The sequence below is a fragment of the Siniperca chuatsi genome, linkage group LG10 (genome assembly GCF_020085105.1).
Source record: "Siniperca chuatsi isolate FFG_IHB_CAS linkage group LG10, ASM2008510v1, whole genome shotgun sequence".
Lineage (NCBI taxonomy): Eukaryota > Metazoa > Chordata > Actinopteri > Centrarchiformes > Sinipercidae > Siniperca > Siniperca chuatsi.
This window is the reverse complement of record NC_058051.1, coordinates 4,486,995-4,506,176: the sequence shown is the minus strand read 5'-3', so window position 1 is coordinate 4,506,176 and position 19,182 is coordinate 4,486,995. Positions and strand designations below refer to the sequence as shown.

At 37.8% G+C, this 19,182-nt stretch overlaps 1 long non-coding RNA gene across 1 annotated transcript; it reads left to right on the top strand.

Annotated features, from left to right (window-relative positions):
- Window positions 1-591: 591 nt before the first annotated feature.
- LOC122883001 lies at window positions 592-4,775 on the top strand. The gene is made up of 2 exons (XR_006379518.1): window positions 592-851; window positions 2,954-4,775. It is a non-coding gene; the product is annotated as an uncharacterized LOC122883001 (long non-coding RNA).
- The last annotated feature ends 14,407 nt before the right edge of the window (window positions 4,776-19,182 follow it).

Here is a 19,182-nt window from a genome sequence, read left to right as displayed (position 1 = left end):
AAACTCTTTTGTTGCAGCAGCTCAATATCACGTCAGTGCAAACAGGGATAGAAGTTCTAAGCAAATCAGAATATAATACACTATAATACAGGTCAGATAAATTAAGTACTAAGTGGATATAAGTATAAAATTAAAACAAGTGTAAAGTACAAAGTGAATTTACCGGTTGATGATAAGTATGTACGGTATAATAATACAGTGTAATAGTATAAGTATTAAGTAATAGTGCATAAACTGTCAAATTCAGTGTAGCAGATTAAGATGATTATGAGACGGTGGATATTGCACAGCAGTACTAGAAGTATGAATAAATATCAATAAATAGGAAATTTTAAACTACTTTGATGTTACTTTTTACCATTTTATAGTGCCTCTGTATTACTTCTTTACGTGTCTAACACGGCATTTGCGAATGTGCAATTTTCCAGAACACGTGTCAAATAATGTGCTAACTTCTGTTTTAACTGCCTTGCCTTCAGTCTCTTGCTGCACTGTATCTTTTAAACTAGCATTGCATTCTTTGTTCATGGGCCCTCTGTTGTATTTTACCCAACAGAACACAGACACTGAGGCCAGCAGTTCCATGGAGCAATGTGTGATGTGGCGTGTGTCATGCAGAGGGATGGTGCAGAGCCCGAGCCTGACCCAGAGGACACCAGTGTCCTGACGGGAATAAATGGAGATCTTCAGTTGAATGGGGAGCTTTGTGCTCGCTTTCTTTCGACTCTTGACTCTTCGGACTGACTCATAAGACCTCAAATGCACATATGACGTCCTGCAGAAGATTTTCCTCGATCTGGATGGACAGAGGATGTCGTCAAAGGGACAACTGCTGAAAACAAGCTGCTGGTGTGAGTGAATTTGAAAAAGACTGAAAACCATGCATATATCCTGAAGTATTTTGTTTGTATCCCAGACAGGTTGTGTTTTTCCACTGCACACTGCACAAAGTTTAAAGCTTTGAAACAGCATGGAAAAATTGTAAAGATATCCACTATTTGATATTTTAGTGTAAGATTTCTATCCTACGCATTTGTGTGGATGTCAGCAGTACATAGTGTTTTCACAATGGACATTTTCACCTGGAGAAGTCACAATACCACACACAAAGAATGTTTTTGCTACAACAGTTAAAGAGAATAATTCACCACTGAATTGTTTTTAGGACAATTGTTTGACATGTCAACAAATGTGCAAGCAGTGCTGCAGTAATGCTTGACTATTCTGGATTTTTTGCAATGCATGTGTGTATATTTTATTTGCTTTTGATTGTTTATTCTTCAATCTTGAAAGCATTGAAAAAGCTTTGTTCTTGTGATTGTGCACACATCCTGCAGAATTATGCTGGCTTAGTTTTCACCATGAAGAAGATCTCCTAAAATCCCAAAATGTCCATACACTTATATCTGCACCTCTCTAAAACAGTAGCAACAAAAACTGAACATTAGAACCTTTATTAGAATCTTTATTGCAGGACTGACAATAAACTGGGCAACTAGTTTATGTTTCATGCATTGAAAAGAAGTTTGGAAGAACAAGGTTGGGGACTATTATGAGCAGCAACATTTTTGTCTGGGCTATGACGAAATGTATTACATTTTTTGTCAACAAATAAAAACGATATTGTGAAAGATGGATGAATGGACAAATAAACTAATTACTCTTTTAATGCAATCAACAAACAGCATTCATCTGCAGAATCACACACTGTAGATCCCTATTAGTAAAACAATAAAACAGTATCTTCCGCCGCCCAAAATATCTCTTGTTCAGAAGTTGACAGTTGGAACAAACTATGAAAACATGCAGGCCAGCATGCCATTTATAAAAAAGTAAGCGTGGATGTAACATTAACGTTACTTTCAGTCAGCCATCCTTCATGTTGCAGCTTTCAGTTTCTCCTCTCAAGCATAATCGAGACAATGAACAGTATTTTAGTGTACAAGTGAGTGAATACAGCTTCTGAATTATTCGCTGCTCTGCAGAGCTGAGAGCAAAGGTAATGCTCGGCGAGCAGGAACAACAGAGAGTTAACGGCTCTGTTCAAACCAGAGTTTGGGAATGACAACTGAATTTAACTGGACGTGAAGACATAAAAAATGAAAATACATGACAAAAATTAGGCTAAAATTTCACTGATGAATTTTGACTAAAATGTCTATAGTTTTTGTGACTAAAATAAAAAAAAATTTGACAAACTATATATATATATATATATATATATATATATATATATATATATATATATATTTTTTTTTTTTTTTTTTTTTTTTTTTTTTTTTCATCCAAAGACTAAAACTAAATCACCATTCTTATGTGATGCTTTCTTGAGTGATGCTTTTGAAGACTTAAGGACATATCATTTGTCTGTATCATGCTTCCATCATTTTATATACTGATAGCTATCAGTTTTGACTCCCATCCAGAAGTCATGACTTCCGAAAGTCATGACTTCCGGATGGGCCGAAACGTCTTGATTCTGAAAACAGTGTCCAGATGACTACGACTGAAACCTTTTCTACGATAGAACACTCCTGGACGAATGAGGGACTACACCGTCTTAAACAGATAGCTGAAACAGCATGCTGGGGCAAGAGGTGATGTAGAAAGGGAACAAGTGTTAAAAAGAGAAAGGAATTTGCTGGTACTCACCTAACAGCTGTTAAAGTGCAGTAAAAAGCCTAGGTCAATTTTCAAAAAAATATTTCATTCATAATTTTTGCTCATTTCATATGTCACAAGTTAACAATCTGTGATGATATTATGAGTTTGAGTCTTTTTGAGTTAGATGAAGTAATGAGATTTAAATGACAGTAAGTAAGATACCTTACATATACCCCACATATACCTATGTTGTGAAGCGTTAATCAGCAAGGTAAAAAAAATGACATTATCATGTCATTGTAGCTGTAAAAAAAGGAAATTAGCTAAAGAGCTGCCCTTTGCCTTGCAGCTACATCTGTTTCCAGTGCAGAGACTTGCTCGACAGGTCTGCTGAGAATGATGGATGACATGGCCTCATTGGAAATGATTCTTGTACCTGAATGATGGAAATATCTGAGGAGGGGCTAAAGAAGAAAGCCTGGCCTTCTCTCTCTGATTGCTACGGGAAGGACCAAAGACAGACATGTGAATCTTATATAAGAAAAAGTGTAAACATTGTACCTTTTTTACCAGGTGAAAAGCGATACAGAATTGTTTGTTTCCATCTCAATGGTTTAGAAATGCCAGATTATTTTATTATTTCTGGCCAATTTCCTGGTCTCCAGGTAGCACTTTATTGTTTTATCCCATCCTAAACTACTCTCAGAGCACTTTTGATTCACTTTTTCTTCTGATGTCAAGTGGGCCTGACCTCAGAAAATCTCAACATCAGTGAATTAGCTCTTGCTAATGGGATATATTGCACTCACATAACATGTTTTACATGACTCAGCTTTTATGCAAACTTTCTGCTTACTAAAAGAGTTAGTGTGCATCGGTGGGCATGTTTACTGTACCATCCTCCAAACAGAAGATAAAGCTGCTAAAATAAAACAAAAAAGCTGGATGCAAGCAGTGAAATATTCCTGGATTGTTTTCACACTGGCTGAGCTCAGGCTGTGGAACTTGTTAAGCAGTGATTATTGTAGAATCCTATTTACTCTTCATTAGATGCATAAACTTTGTGATTACGTGACATGGTGTATGAGTGCATGCAAATTGCTTTTTGGCCCGGGTGTTATAAACAGTGTTGCTACAGTACATCTATGCTACACAAGGGTGGCCGCTTGACAGGAAGTAAATTCCAGTGGCTTAAGGGTGATGAGAAGCCCTGAATATGAAGGAGGCTTCATCTGTCTCTTTGGACGTGTTTGCTGAGCTGGTGGTTTCTACCTTAATAACTCAACCCCCATGTACAGAGAACTGGACCTCCCTGACAGCGATCCACTACATCCACGCCACTGAAAGCCAAAGAGTGAGCTGAGACAGAGGGGTGGGGGGGGCAGAGATGAGAGAAATCATTCAGTGGTAAAAACCTTAGAATCACTTAAGTGAATTGGCTACTTGTCCAATGAATTGGCTTTTCAAAGCTGGGTCGGATTGTCGAGCAGACAGCAGTGGCGAAGAAACTATGGTAACATTGACGAAGCAAGTGTAGGCGCACTAAATTACACAAAGTTGTCTGTAGGTCAAGAAGAATGACCTGTACCCATTGAAACAGCAGAAGACAATATTCATAATATCCAACATGAAAGTACCATAAGCATAACAACATTAGAAGCCTTAAGCCCTGATAGCTGCACCAAGAGGCTGCAGTGTTTATTAATTCATGTGAGCTTTGTCCTCGTGTTGCTACAGGAAATGTTATGGTTTATGGTTTGTAGTTTTGTATTTCTTGTTTTATTTTTTATTGTGCCTCACGTGTTTTATGTAGTTCTACTTCCTGTCTTTGTTTGCTTTTCCCACCAGTTTTGATTGTTTTCCCTGCCCTGAATGGTTTCACCTGTGTGTCGTTTTCTCCCCTCACCTGAGTGTATTTAAGTCTGTGTGCTTCCTTTGTTCTGTGCCAGTTTGTCTTTGCCACATGTGTCAAGCATTCCAGCCTTTCCTAGTGTTTTGTTGTCTTGGTGTTTGGATCTTTGCTTTGTTTCTTGGACCTTGCCTGTTTTGGATTTTGCCTGTTCCCCGTAGTATTTGTTTGCCTGATTTGGACTGCTTCCCTGGTTTGGACCACTGCTTGCCTGTCAGTGTAAGCCTTTTTGTTCTTAATAAATGATTGAAACTGCACCAGCTCTGCTGTGTGTGTGTCTGCATTCGGGTCCAATCCCTTGTTTTTCCCTGCCACCCTGCTTGACAAAACGTGACAAGGAAAGGCCATTAAAATACAAAGGATTTATCCCTGGGAGCATGAATGTACATAGTAAATTGTATTAATCTGCCTTGTATTATGAGATATCTTGTGTATAAAACTGACATTTTGTCCTGAGGATGGTGCAAGAGGAAAAGTCATGAAGTGTCTAAAATGGAAATAGTTCATCTTCTGGGGAGCATGAATGTCCTCAGTAAATTACATGGTAATCTGCTTAGTAGATACTTATGTTTTATAAACAAAAAAAAAATCTTGGCTTAAAGATGGCACAAAGGAAAGGTCAGGGGTCCAAAAAATAATAAAAATGTACCTTCTGCTAACCATGAATATTTACAGAAAATATGATGGAAATATTTTTGAAACACCTTGTCATAGACCACAGTGTTGATCAAGGTAAAGTTAAAGATTTAAGTTAAAAGATTTAAGTTAGACCTAAACAGGTTTATCCAGAATATAGATGTTTAAGGCTAACAACAATATTGATACTTGAGATTTAAAAAATCTATTCTTATTTATTTTTTACATAAACTCATAACAAACATATTTCTTATAAGAATGAGGACAAACAAATGACGATACTGTTTCCAAATTACATCAAACATGTCTTTGGCATTTCCTTACTACAGTTTTATTATTTATTAGCTAATATATTTGATACTGAAATTTCTGCAAGGTAGGAATTTTCTTTAGTGAGCTCACATAAAACAAAACAGAGACCTCAGGACAACACATAACCACAGTGACATAAAATGATCATAGTCAAACAACAGAACCTTTATGCATCGAAAGGGTAGATAAATAAATAAATAAAACAAGATACTGGTGATAGACATCTGTTTTGACCAAATGTTGGTGATAGAAGGACTAGGGACATTCATGATCTATAAACTACTAGCAGTCTGGACAGTTGTCAAGATCTCAGGCATAGCAATGCAATTAAGCATAAACTAAAGCAAATGCACATTTATTAGAATAAGTGAAATTTGTTCATGCACAGTCCAGACTATTTCACAAAAGCAACAAATCTCTCTATAAATCTCACCTGTCACGTCCATTGTAACAAAAACTTTGATCGCACCACAAACATGCATCACTCAGTCTACTGCTGAGCAGATAGAAATCTGTAGTGTTGACATCTTCACTCACTAGCATTTCAGCTGCATTTCTCGGTGCTGAAAAAAATGATGACAGAAGAGTCAAAACAAATTGATGTGCTCCAAATCTGCATATTGATTGGGAACTTCATCAGGCATCCCTAATGAGTTCACAAAAAATACTTTGAAGATGAGATTGGTGATTATGATGAAGTTGCCATTCAGAATCATACGTGGCTCTCTAAATCAAGAACCACACACATTTAAACATAATCAATTACAATGTTTCTCCTTCAGATCTACAAGAGGGGCTCTCTGCAGATGTTTACTAGGTGGATGTTTTGAAGCTGATTTTAAATGACAACCTCATGTCATGTTTAATATGTTCTAACTAAAGTACATCAATACATGTTTGTTTTTACAATTGTTGCTGAATGACTTGTCAGAAACAACATTGGAAATCATATTCATGTGACAAAATCACTTGGATTAATTCTTCAAGTGAAATTATTAAAAATGTATTTTTTTCATAACATTCTAAGCAAATATACCATTAACAGTAACAACAAGACTAGGAGTCTACAGCCAAGCTAACAGCTCTGTGAGGCTGAGCTTCTAACATGTTCATGATGACAATACTGTTAAGCAAGTATGTTTACCATGGTTACCATCTTAGTTTGACGTGTTAGCATGTTGAAGTTTGCTAATTGCTGATGGGAATTAGTTTTATAGGTATTTGGTCATTAATCAAAGTATTGGACAAATTAAAATTTTGATGCGATGATGGCGCTACAACAAAATACAGGGGATCACCAAAGGGATTACAACTGATGCTATGGGGAATATGAATGTCTGTACCAAATTTCATGGAAAGCAATCCAATAGTTGTCGAGACATTTAACTCTGAACCAAAAATGTCAATCTCATGGTGGCGCTAGAGGAAAAATCAGAGGCTCACCAAAGTCAGTAGGATTCATCCTCTCAGGACCACATATGTCTGTATAAAATGGTAATCCATGATACATTTATTGAGATAATTACATACATAGATAGGAACAAAGTGGTGGACCGGACCAACCTACATTGCCATCCCTGGAGCCACGCCGTTAGCATGGCTAAAAACAGTGACAAAGCGTCGTCATTGCATCATAAAACCAACAGACAAAAAACAAAACACACTGACTACCCATATCAACAAATCCCACAGCTCTGGCGGATTCCGCTGGAGAGATTCACATTTTATTGAGAATTGTAAGGATTTCTGCCATACAATGTTTTTAGTGTGTCCTCATTCCCTTGTGTGTTGTAATCCCATACCTAAGAAAGGCTTTTTCTCCCTGGGCATATGTGTCCCCTGGTGTACCTGAGTCAACCATGGCTGCAGCAAACCAATTAAGTGCTGCTCTGGAGTCCCATCCCCACCTGACTGTCAGCCAGCATTTTCACTTAGCACACCTTCCCCAACAAAGCACTGCCACTGTATAAACTGTGGTTACACTAGACACTCAGGCCTGTTATAGTACACTGAGGGGACCATCACTATCATGGCTTCCTGGTAATGAACTGTGTAATCTAACCTTGCTACATAAATGAATGAACACTGCACGTTTCAATAAACAGCTTCATTCTGCTTTCTGAAATTGCCTTTGACCATAATGACATCCTTTAATGACAACACACACCACTGAACAGACTGTTCATCTTGAGTCAAAAAAGCAACTGACAAAGCAGTGTTGCTATTAAATGTATTAGTATGTATTTTACTCAATTTATTTAGTTATTTAATTTAATTTATTTATTCAATGGGTATTTGAAATGCAGCAGATACATAAGCATAGTATGTTGGCAAAAAAAACCCAAGTCATAACATTTGTAGCAGCTACTTCGCAGCTTGTTCAGTAATGGGTTTGTACTATAAAGATATACAATACAATAAATGAATAAAATTGGGGAGGGACATTCATGGCTGCATAACTGACTAGTATTTAAAATGTTAGCAAGCCTAATCAGTTTTGAGTTGTAGGGAACGTGAGGAAAGGCTGCCTGGGAGGTTCTGCGATCAAGCACTTTTGAATTCCCCAAAGAATTATCCATAGTAATTGAGCCAAAAACCAAAGAGGTTTGATTATGTTTCTGAGAGCCTTGGCGGCCTGAGCTTGTAAGACGTAATAAATAAGTTTAATGTTTGCAAATTTAATGACATAGTAAGTTAAATTGTTCAACTTCTTTAAAACTTTCAAATGTAACTGGCTTCCAGTCCAGACTTTTTATTGCTTGGTTGTGGATTAAGGGGTTTGATATGCTTGAGACCATGAAATTCTGCAATAACTTGATTGTGAAAAGATCACTGAATGCATACAAATATTCACAGCAAGGAATTGTAAACAGTTTTAAATAAATGCAACTGTGTATACATTTGCTTTAGCTGTTCTGGTCACCATTTCTACTGCATATTTTCAAACTTAAAATGAATATGTTACATTAAGATATTGGACCTCAGAGACTTGTTATCATGTAGAAATAGTGGAAAAGACAGTTTCCAAAAAAGGTCAGCAGGAGCATATAGAAGCTCAAGGGAAGCTGTTAATTAAATAAATAAAGCAAATAAATGTGCTCAGTTTGTGCGCAGAATTCAAGAGCGAGGCAGAAAGAATAGAAATAAAGTTGGCAGCTACTCAGTTGCAGTGTGTTTTGATGCTGTTCCTCTTCCTCTCTTTGCAACTTATATTGATTTTTAGGTTGAGTTTATGGACTTTCCAAAGAAGGCCTTCACCTGGACAAATGTAGGCACAGTTTTCTCATCAGGGAGTGTTTTCAAATCGGTTTACTACAGGTACTAAATAGGTGTGTTGAAACTAAAGTCAGGGATTACATCCGACAAGGAGTATGTTCCACGAAAGTAATTGGTAGCGGAGGTATCTATTACAATCATGGAACATGCAACTCAGATGGTATTATCCTGCTTATATAACAACCATTTAGACTGGGTGGATAGATAAACTGTTGTTCATCAAGACACAGCTCCAACACGTAATCGTCACTTTTGCCACCTCCCAATCCCGGCTGTACTGAACCTAGTGTATCCTGAGTGATGAGGTCAGAACCTAGATGCTCTATATACCCCTGACCTATACATACTCTGTACATAAGATGCATTGGGAGACAGCGCAGGTGAATTTTTATTGGTTTCTGGTCAGTGTCTGAAGCTCTCACATCTTTATCGCTTTTTCTGTAATGTTTGATGACTTGAAATCTGAACAAGATGAGCTGAACCTGGTGTGAGTTAAGATGAAGGTAAACAGGTATTGGGTTAATTCCTGCCCTAAACCTTATGCTTTAAGACTATACTCTATCCCTGGTTTTGAAGTCTAGGTGGAGGTATAAAATTCCCTCAGGATTTGTTTCAGGTCCTGTAGAATTGCAGGTCAGTGTTTTAACCATTTTGCAAAATAAAATCCATTAACAATTTCATCAACCTTTTTGGTATTTGTCTAATGGTCATCCTCCTCTACTTACTAAGGTCTTCCAATTAAATCTTTTGCTGTTCTTCCTTTGATGTTTTCCATTTCTTGGTCATTAGCAGTGGTCCATTCTTGGTTTGGTTATTCAAGATGTTTTTATGTTTATCTGGGTGTAAAAATAGCCAGCTACATTAAAGCTCTTTAGCTTAGCTATTTAGCTGAACTGTAATACCGGCACATTAATTCAGATTGGCAAACAAACTTGCTTGGAAATCTGCTTTTTTGCTAAGAGTTAGATGAGAAGACCAATTCCACTCTTATCTGTATGGTAAATATAAATCTACTCCCAGCAGCCGGCAACTTAGCTTAGCACAAACACTGGAAGCAGGGGGAAACACCTAACTGGTTCTGTCCAAAGTTAAAAAAAAATCCGCCTACCAGCAACTCTAAAGCTCACTAATTAACCCGTTATGTCACGTTTGTTTAATCCGTACAAAAACCTAGGTTTCATAATGACAAACTGATATGGGGGTGTTATATCCCATACAATTTCTTGTTTTTTGTGCGGATTAAACAAACAACATATAAAGCATTAACTGGTGAGCTTTAGAAGTGCTGGTAGGTGGAGTTTGGTGGAGTTTGTTACCTTTGGACAGAGCCAGGCTAGCTGGTTCCCCCTATTTCCAGACTTTTTGCTAATCTAAGTTAGCAGGCTGCTGGCGGTAGCCTCATGCTTACTATACAGAGAATGGTATCAATCTTTTCATCTCACTCTCTGCAGGAAAGCAAATAGGTGTATTTCCAAAAATGTTGAACTTCTACTTTAAACAAGATAATGTGCTCACACCTCTTCCCTCTACACCGAGGGATGGGAGGACAACCTGAAGAAGTGGCCTTGGATAGGAGTAACAAGCTAGCATTAACATAGTTTAGCATCAGCTAAGTCATGTGATGTAGGACTTTGAGGCTCCGACTTGGCTGCTTTGAGATAGACATGGTTCTGTTCCACCTGCTTTAACCTATGGAAGTACCGTTAAGCTCCAGAGCTTTTCAGATTGTTCATGCCCTTTCCGTCAGTAGCAACAGAATCAATAAAGTAACAAAATATGCTACTGTACATCATCAGGCCACGTCTTCAGGTCATCCTCCCATCCCTCAGTTGTGGAAGGCTGAGGTATGATCATATTATCCTGTTTAAGGTGTTACAGAGAAAAGGGAAGACACTGGCCACATACCACTATCTCTCACGGACACCTGTTCAGTGAAAAGAATAACTGGAAGTTGCACCCATAATTGATGCAAGGTATCATAGGGCTAGGAATAACATCGATATTGTACTTTACAAACAAATAACGGATACCTGCCAGGCAATGAGAGTAGAGAATTCCACATCACCATAAAATAACCATCACATTACCTCTAAGATAGAGATTTCTATTGGGTATCTGTTTTAATTACCTAGCTTAAGTGTTTATGTGTAACCTCATTGCTTGTGCTGCTGACTTTAGGAGAAACCTGAAGGAACATTTTTCTGCAAGAAAGCAGAAGTGATGCACTTAAAGGTTACCAGCTAAAACAACTGTCCATGGCCAGCAACCGGGATGGGCACAAAGTCACGAGAATGGAGGGTTTTTTATACAGAGATAATCTGTTCACCATGGCAACAACAGTGCTGTGTAGCCCAAGGCCAGCTTACTGATTTGGCTTCACAGTGGCAGTATAGTGGGCACACAGTCATTGCTTGGGCAGAAATAACTGTCACTACAGCATCACTACTCAATAGCTCTCTCAGCCCACACTCATTTCCTGCTATTCACATTTGTAAAATGTTGTACCAGCATTTGGCAACTGTCAATGGCCTTTAAATTCCATAATATCTGCCACCTCAAAATAAATGAAGACATATCAGAATAATTCACTGTCATGACATATTGTAATCCATGTACCAGATTAGGATCTATTTTTAATGGGTGTCATTTTTAAATCCAATTTAATTTTAACCCTTTTATATTGTATGATCCCTGCTTTTGTGGTTTTTAGTTACCATTGTTTAACCCTCTGGGAACGTTGGGTCATGAATCATAGCATGCCCAGTCTTGTCAAAATGAAGCTGGAAAATCTCAGGACTCACTCAGTTAAAAACTGCAACTCAGATGACTTTCTCTCCATCTCAAGGGCTCCTTAATGGGTCACTAAAGGTCAAGTGCAGCAAGTCACCTGAACCTAAACGTTGACATTTACCAGTTGTGCAGAGCTCAGGGAACATTGGGAGATCTGAGGGCAAGCATGGAAGAAATAATACAACAAGAACTATAACCTCCCATGGGGAATCCAAAACCTTTCATTTAATATTTAGTGTCTTCATGTTTACCTGGCCTGAGGAGACCTACCACTGTATAATAATGTGGGATTTTCTGCTCAAGAAATCAAGACGTCTTGAATTATTGTATTAAAAATTAATCTACTGCTTCTAGAATCTGAACCTTGTCATGCCACATTTCTTAACCGAACAAATATATTATTATTTAAGGTATATACATACATAGATGAACCCTGAGTGGGAGTACAACAAACATCTCTATGAAGCAAGCAGGAAATAATACGCACCCCTCACAACAACATCAGTTAACACTGGATAAAAGGTAAAAACTGAAAAATAAAGCTCACTGAATCTTTCTCCCACTACGTTTACATGTGCCCAAAGATGTCTACTGTGTAAATCTACAGTGTACCTATGATGTAAATATGTTGCATAAATCATTGCAATTGTGATAGAACAGCTGTTTGTTAACATGTCTGAGATGTACTAAGGAGCTTGACCAAGCAAGTGCTTTGTAAACCAAGAAGAGTTTTGAACTTAATTCTGAAGGCAACAGGTAACCAAGGAAGGTTACAGAGGACTGGAGTGATGTGGGCTGATCTTTTTATCCTGGTCAGTACTTGTGCAGCTGAGTTCTGGATAAGTTGCAGTCTCTGGATTGTTTTGTTTGGAAGACCCATAGGTTAAGAGACAAAAGATCTTTATCATTTATAATGTTGCTATCTATACTGCAAGTAAAAATTTCAACCAATCTGAAGAATAATGTTTCCAATAATAAATGAATATTTTCTTGGATTTATATGCATCTGTCACGGTTTTTCCAATCATTAAGATTTTAGCAGTTAAGGAAACCCCTGTGGAAATCAGCAGCCTTTATGAATTCTACACAATTACATTACAACAACAATATAATTTTCTGTTTCTTTCTTCAAATAAATGACTTGGTACTTGGCATGTGTTCTGTCTCAGAACATTGTCTATTTTTATTTGTAACAAATTACATCAAATGGAATTTTTAAATTGGAACAGATTGTGACCTTAATGTACATGTCTGTATTCTGCATTATTTGTGGGTAAACAAATTTTAATCCAACTTTTATGCATCTAAGCAGCTGCATACTGTAATGGTTATATGTTCTGAATGGTACCTATTTGTCCTCTGGTGATCACTGGATATAGTTTAAACTTTAACCACCTTTTTAGTTACTGTTACATCACTTCTTATAATGAGGTTGAATTAACACAGTCCACAAAATCCCAGCGGCTCAGTGGTTAACGGGGCTGCCGGGCTGTGCCAAAAGCTGCAATAGGGAGCATTGAAGAAAAGGGATCTTTTACAGCTCCCATTGTTATTAATAGAAACTTATTAATTACTCACTGAGGTATCAAATATAGCACAGACAACAGGCCTTGACTCAGCTGGAGAGCGCCAGCCATGCAGCGCTGCTGAACGTGGAGCTGGCCCTGGAACAGCTGCTCAGGCCTCAAACACCTGAGTCCACAATGGGCCGAGCAGACAGCTCATCCTCCCCCATCAGCTGTGGATTAGCACTGGATTTGCCTTCTCCTTGGCTGTGCACGATTCAATGGCACCACCAATCTGCAAGCTTCAGAAGATCCATAATGGACATTCACTTGCTGTTTCTCTACACCTCATCCTTTTAGAATCTTAATGGTGGATTTAGCTGACTTTCCACTGGTGTGCTTCATCAGCTACAAAATGGAAAAGGGGAAGTTGCTCTCCTTTTCTTGTAATCGATTTTGTCTGTATTAAATTAAACTCACCCAAATATACTGTGTCTTAGACACTCCAGATATGTATTTGCAACCTTGAGGTGTATACATTTAGAGTTTTTGTTGGGTCACCTGCTGCATTGTGAATTTATAACCTCCTCCCCACTCCTTTTGTGATCAAAAGATTGTGCGGTCATGTGACTTGTATGGTCTCCGTGATGTCTTCCTCAAAGTATCAGTATCAGGTTGTTGTGCCAAAACCAGAGGTGATCCCCCCATAGAACCTCAGCAAAGCTCTACTCGCTTCACCCCACAAAGCAAAAACCAGGTACCACTGTCAGACTCATAGTGAAGCCAGAACTTCTAGTTTTTCCCAGAAGAAAGAAAACCTCATTCAGAATCAATCATCAAAAAAATTGATTTATTCTTTAAAAAAAAAACTTTATATTTCTGTTTTTAGCAGTGATGAAGCACCATTTTCTTCTAAGACAAGTGCAGGTTAAACGTTACCAGCTTCACAGATAAGTGGCCAGCTATGTAACCATGATGCTGGCAAATGGATACAAGTCAGGGAGGGCTAAACGGCAAGACAGCAGAGATAGACAACTAAAAAGTTGGAAAGATAAAGTCAGAAAAGAGCGCTAATTAATTAAATGTTAAATAATTGTGGTTTAGCATTGTTAAAAAAATCATATTCTAAAACAAGTCTTGTAGTAGATACTCATTTAATGTAAACCCCAAGAACACATTTAATTTTTTCGGAAAGACAAGTGAAAGAAACCTTCAATGAGAGATTGCATTGAGGTACAGAAGCTAGCGGTAAAGCAGCTGGCCCGTCGGTGATGTCAGGACTCTCTAGAAAATAAATGCTTCAAAACAATAGAATTCTGCAAGACATTCAAAATGAGTGAATGGTTGCATCGAAAGGACATATGGCATTTTTTTAATATCAATATAAACAATTTGTACAATAACAATTGGTACTACAAAATCAGACCCCACTTGAAACAATTCTTAGTTTACCTCATACCAATACTTCTGCAGAACAGATCAAACAGATCACATTAACAGATCAACAAAATCATTGAGGGATGCAGATAGAGACGATGACCAGATGATAAATGAAAACTGAAAATACACAATGCATTATAGCAATGTTAAAGATAGCTAACTGATAAACAGCAAAACTCAGCTTATTTCTTGTGTTTCAAATAGGCTGAGTTAGCAGGAAAAGAGTAGTTTTATTTGAACTGAGAGGGTAAAGAAGAAACTATTAGCATATCCTTAATTCTGATTGGTGTATGGAAATGGCAAATGAAATCGCACTCGCAAATAATATATAATACTTTTCAATGATGCGCAACAGCAGAAATGCTGAGGAAAGCCTTTGCTAGCTGTTTCTGTCTTTCTGCTGCTATGCATCATAAAAAAGTATTAAATACTATTTGCGAGTGCTGACGATTTCATTTGCTATTTTGTGATTTTTGGGACGGCACCCATCATACTTTAAAGACACTGAAGTTGAGCATGCCAGTTATTTTGTTTGGTGTATGGAAATACCTTGTCCATCACTTTCTTCCAACCTAATTTAAACCAGTGAAAAATGCACAGACAAAATACAGAAATCTCGCAAGTGAAATAACATTATCATTTGAACTTTGGCTGTCAATTGTGTGTTCATACAAAGGTGACAAGTGTTTAAAAAATACATTATACAAAAGAATTACAAAACAACAATGTAGTCGGTTTATTACAGAAGCAAGCCTGAACAGGAATGCCACAAAGTACGCCCACTCCCTCCAGAAGCTCTCTTGTGTGACCTATAGATGTGGCCATCAAAATGCTGTCAGCAGTGATGGTCACCAAAATGTGGCAGATGTTATAAATACACAGCTTGCGTCTCAGGTACAGCAAAATGCTTTTATTCTGTGACAGAACTGTATGTACATGTTCCCTTTATCGCAGGGCTAATGTGCCAGACTGCATCAGAGCTACTCCACCATCCGCATGTACTGAATATGCATCAGGCAGAGGACGGCATGTATTGTGTGGATGCAGCATCTGTGTCTTCTTTGTTTCCGATGAGTGGACCATTTTCTGATGCCCAGTGACAAGCACCGCGGTTCACATCACAGGCAGGTTTCCAGCCATGTTGGGTACAATAGGAAACACACTTGTTATGCTGTTGACAAAGACATCGCTCACTATAACATGAACAAGGAGAACAGCAAGGCAGTGTGTCATACTTGATCTCTGAATTGGACATTGTTGGTGTTTGGTGTGTATACCAATGTCATTTCTCCCATATGGTTACCTCTGTCAGTAGTTTAAAAAGATAAACAATTATGAATTTCACGAGAAGACTTCTTAACAGTAAGGTGAAGATGAGGTGTGCAGTGAATCTACTGAAGAAACAATTCAGCATTCATTACTTTGTCTCCACATCAAATGATTATCTTCAAAATATGATACACTCTAGCAGTATAGAGAGCAAATCTGCAGTGCAATTGTTTGATGTTCTTTACAAAAGACACTTTGAGAAATGCGATAATAACAAATTGCACCGACCACTCCGCAAAGACCGTGTCCCACTCATTGAAATTGCCTGTGCACCGCAGGCTTTTCAGTTGACTCAGACTCCATTTCTGTAACCTTTTGTGGAATGCGATGAAGGATCAATGAAATTGCAATGGCTGTAGTGCTCTCACATATTGATTGTAGGTTGTCTGTGGCTGTAGTCAATAACCTGTAGATGTAACTGGGGACCAGGGGCGGGACAATCAGTACAATCCCATAAGGCCTCTACAATGTGCTTTCCACATAGGCTTGCCATTAACAGATGATTGCATGGCTTGTGAAACGCTCAATAACAAATCTAAAGGAGGCCATAATGATAAAAGTTACTTTGTTGCTTTGGTGGGATGAAGTTTCACACTGCTGAATCCCACGGGAACCTGTAAAAGGGACATTATGAAGTTTATTGACCCATTACATTTATTGAACTCTTTTAGCAACTGACAAGAATCACAGGCCTCTAGTTTAGCATACAGTGTCACATTTTCACAACATGTTTAATGAGAAAGAGGTAATATATCAGCATAGTAAATACTGCGATAATTACACTACTTGGTCATTAACTTTTTTAGTTGAGAATGATGAGACCTTTTAGGCCTTGTAGCATTTATGGCTGGGTCACTTACTTACCATGAACTCCTTCACTAAGCAATTGTAGTCATATTTTCAATTGTTCCGAAACACCTTACAACTAGCTATGTAATCATGACTAAAAACTAAAATTTAACTTTGAACCTGGATTTAATAATAATTCTCATTATTCTTTTTTTCTTGTGTACTATGAACACTGCCTTGCAGGTGACAGTATATGTAGACTGTGTTACATTTTTGTAGAGAAAGCCTTTAATAGACTAGATTGACACTTTTTATGGATTACACTGGAAAAATTTGGCTTTGATTTCAATACGATGGAAATGATAAAAACATTTTTTTACTCAAACCTGCGTTGGTGACTACCAAACCTTCCTGGTTTCATATTTATAGTCACACGCTAAGGCGGCCCTCTCTCCCATCTTTAATTTTTTCTTTCACTCAAATATTTTGCCCAAAAGATCAGTTATGGATCCTGCCCTATTTTGTAACACTTCTAATTATATTTTCTTATTTGCAGATGATATTCTACCCTATGTAAATTAGGTTGCTTTATATATTCCTCATATTTTGAATGTCTTTGAAGAATTTAGTCGTTTAGCTGACTACAAAATAGATTTGACTAAATCCCACCTGATGCTCCTTAACTCCACCCCTACACTATACTACCTCATATTAAGACCTTTAGATATCTTGGCATTGATATTTATTCTATATTACAGTCAGTGGTCTTGAATAATTTAAAGGGGTTGGGGAATGTCACCAGGGCAGGGATGGAGTTGGGAAAGTAGGGGCACACTGTTTAGTGTGGGGACACACAATATATTGTATATGTTGATATATGTGGGTGGCTATACTATATTGTCTTGCTGTATCTATACAGTGAGTATATTTAAAAGATGTAGTAAAAGCAATTTTGATCTGAGAAAAAGTCCCTGAAAATGTATTTTCTCAATCAGCCTCTTACTGTGAGTGATGGAGCCCACATAAACACAAACATTTCTACCAAAGTTAGAACAGTTTTGGTTAGTTCAATTGATAGATTCCTGTATTTGTTTTTTTTTTCTCTGTGCTCTTCTCACTGGATTGAAGTGCGCTCAGTTGGAAAAAGGTGATGTCATGAACTTGATTACAATATGATTTAGCAACATTTGAACCAAAGTCTGTTGAGGGGTTGTTTGGTTACTGTTAAATTCATTATTGTTAAAGTTACTTAATAAATAAGGATGTTATTTTCCAAACTTAAACTCTTATTGTTGCTTTATTTATTCATGAATATTTAATGTTATGGTGAAATACAGATTTGAAACCAAGTTTTCGGGAGCTTTAAACCTGGTCTTGAAGTAAATAACACTCCCTGCAAAACTTGTAAACTCCACTCAAACTAATTATCAATCAAGCATTAAACTGACAGTTGAGGTTCTTTAATTTTCAAAGATGGTTGCAGTGGTCGTCTGGATGGCGCACAGGAAGAATACAGGCCCATCACTGCAGTGAGCTTCATTCAGTCCCCAGCTGTGGTGTTTCTGGCTTGACCAGCTGCTCCAACAAACTCAATTAACTCAATTGGTGTTTATGGGTGGGAAGCCGGTGTGAAATTATGCCTTTGTCACTGCTCTGTCTCATGGGTGGTTAGGTGCAGGTACAGAAGTAAGAATGGGGATCTGGGATGGACAGGGTCAGCCTTTGCAGACTCCATGTGTATCTGAGAAGACACATGGCTGGTTATTCCCTCCACAAGGCAATAGAGAAAGTTGGTGGTGCAATGTATGCAGAGCTAGTCATTCAAAATTGGGAGTAAAAGGGGGAAAATGCAAAATACTGACGTGACTTTAAGGTGCTAGCAAAATACAAAAAATGTGAGACTCTGCCATGCTATTATAACCAGCAACTGGCTACAGTAACTAACAAAGTAAACATTTTTCTGGAGGGCAAATAGCCCAAATATGTAGTGTGTGTGTGTATCTGTCCGCAGCTATTCTCACATATATATCACATTTATAAATGTATGCTCAAGGACCTCATGGTTGCAGTGATTCACAATTTTTGATTTTTTTATTGACTCCTCTGTTTTATACCACCATTGACTGCTGACTTCTCACTCCTCTTAACCGGCCGGCAGGTAAGTATGTTAGTTACGTATATACGTAAATTAAAATAGGTCAAGACTGACATTTGGTTTCATATGGGACATGAACAGCGGTCTCCTGTGTAAAAGTCCTGTGTTTGTTTGATCCATCCATCCACCCCGACATTGTCCCGCTGCGGATTTTGTCACTGTTTATACTACGTCACCTGACATTTTTTTCTCTATGACAAGCGCAAAATGACACATGAACAGCAAAAAAGGCATTGTGATAACACGCAAAATAACTTAAGACATCGGCGTATTATTCATTTGCTGGCGGACATCTGGATTCCACTGAGTGCACTCTTCTACTTTTTATTATGTTGTTATTTATTATGTTATAATTTAATGTAATAGTGATAGCTATGTTTAGGGATCAGTTTTGTCAGTGATGGCTAAAACACTTCAGCCTGTCAGTCAGTTGGTTG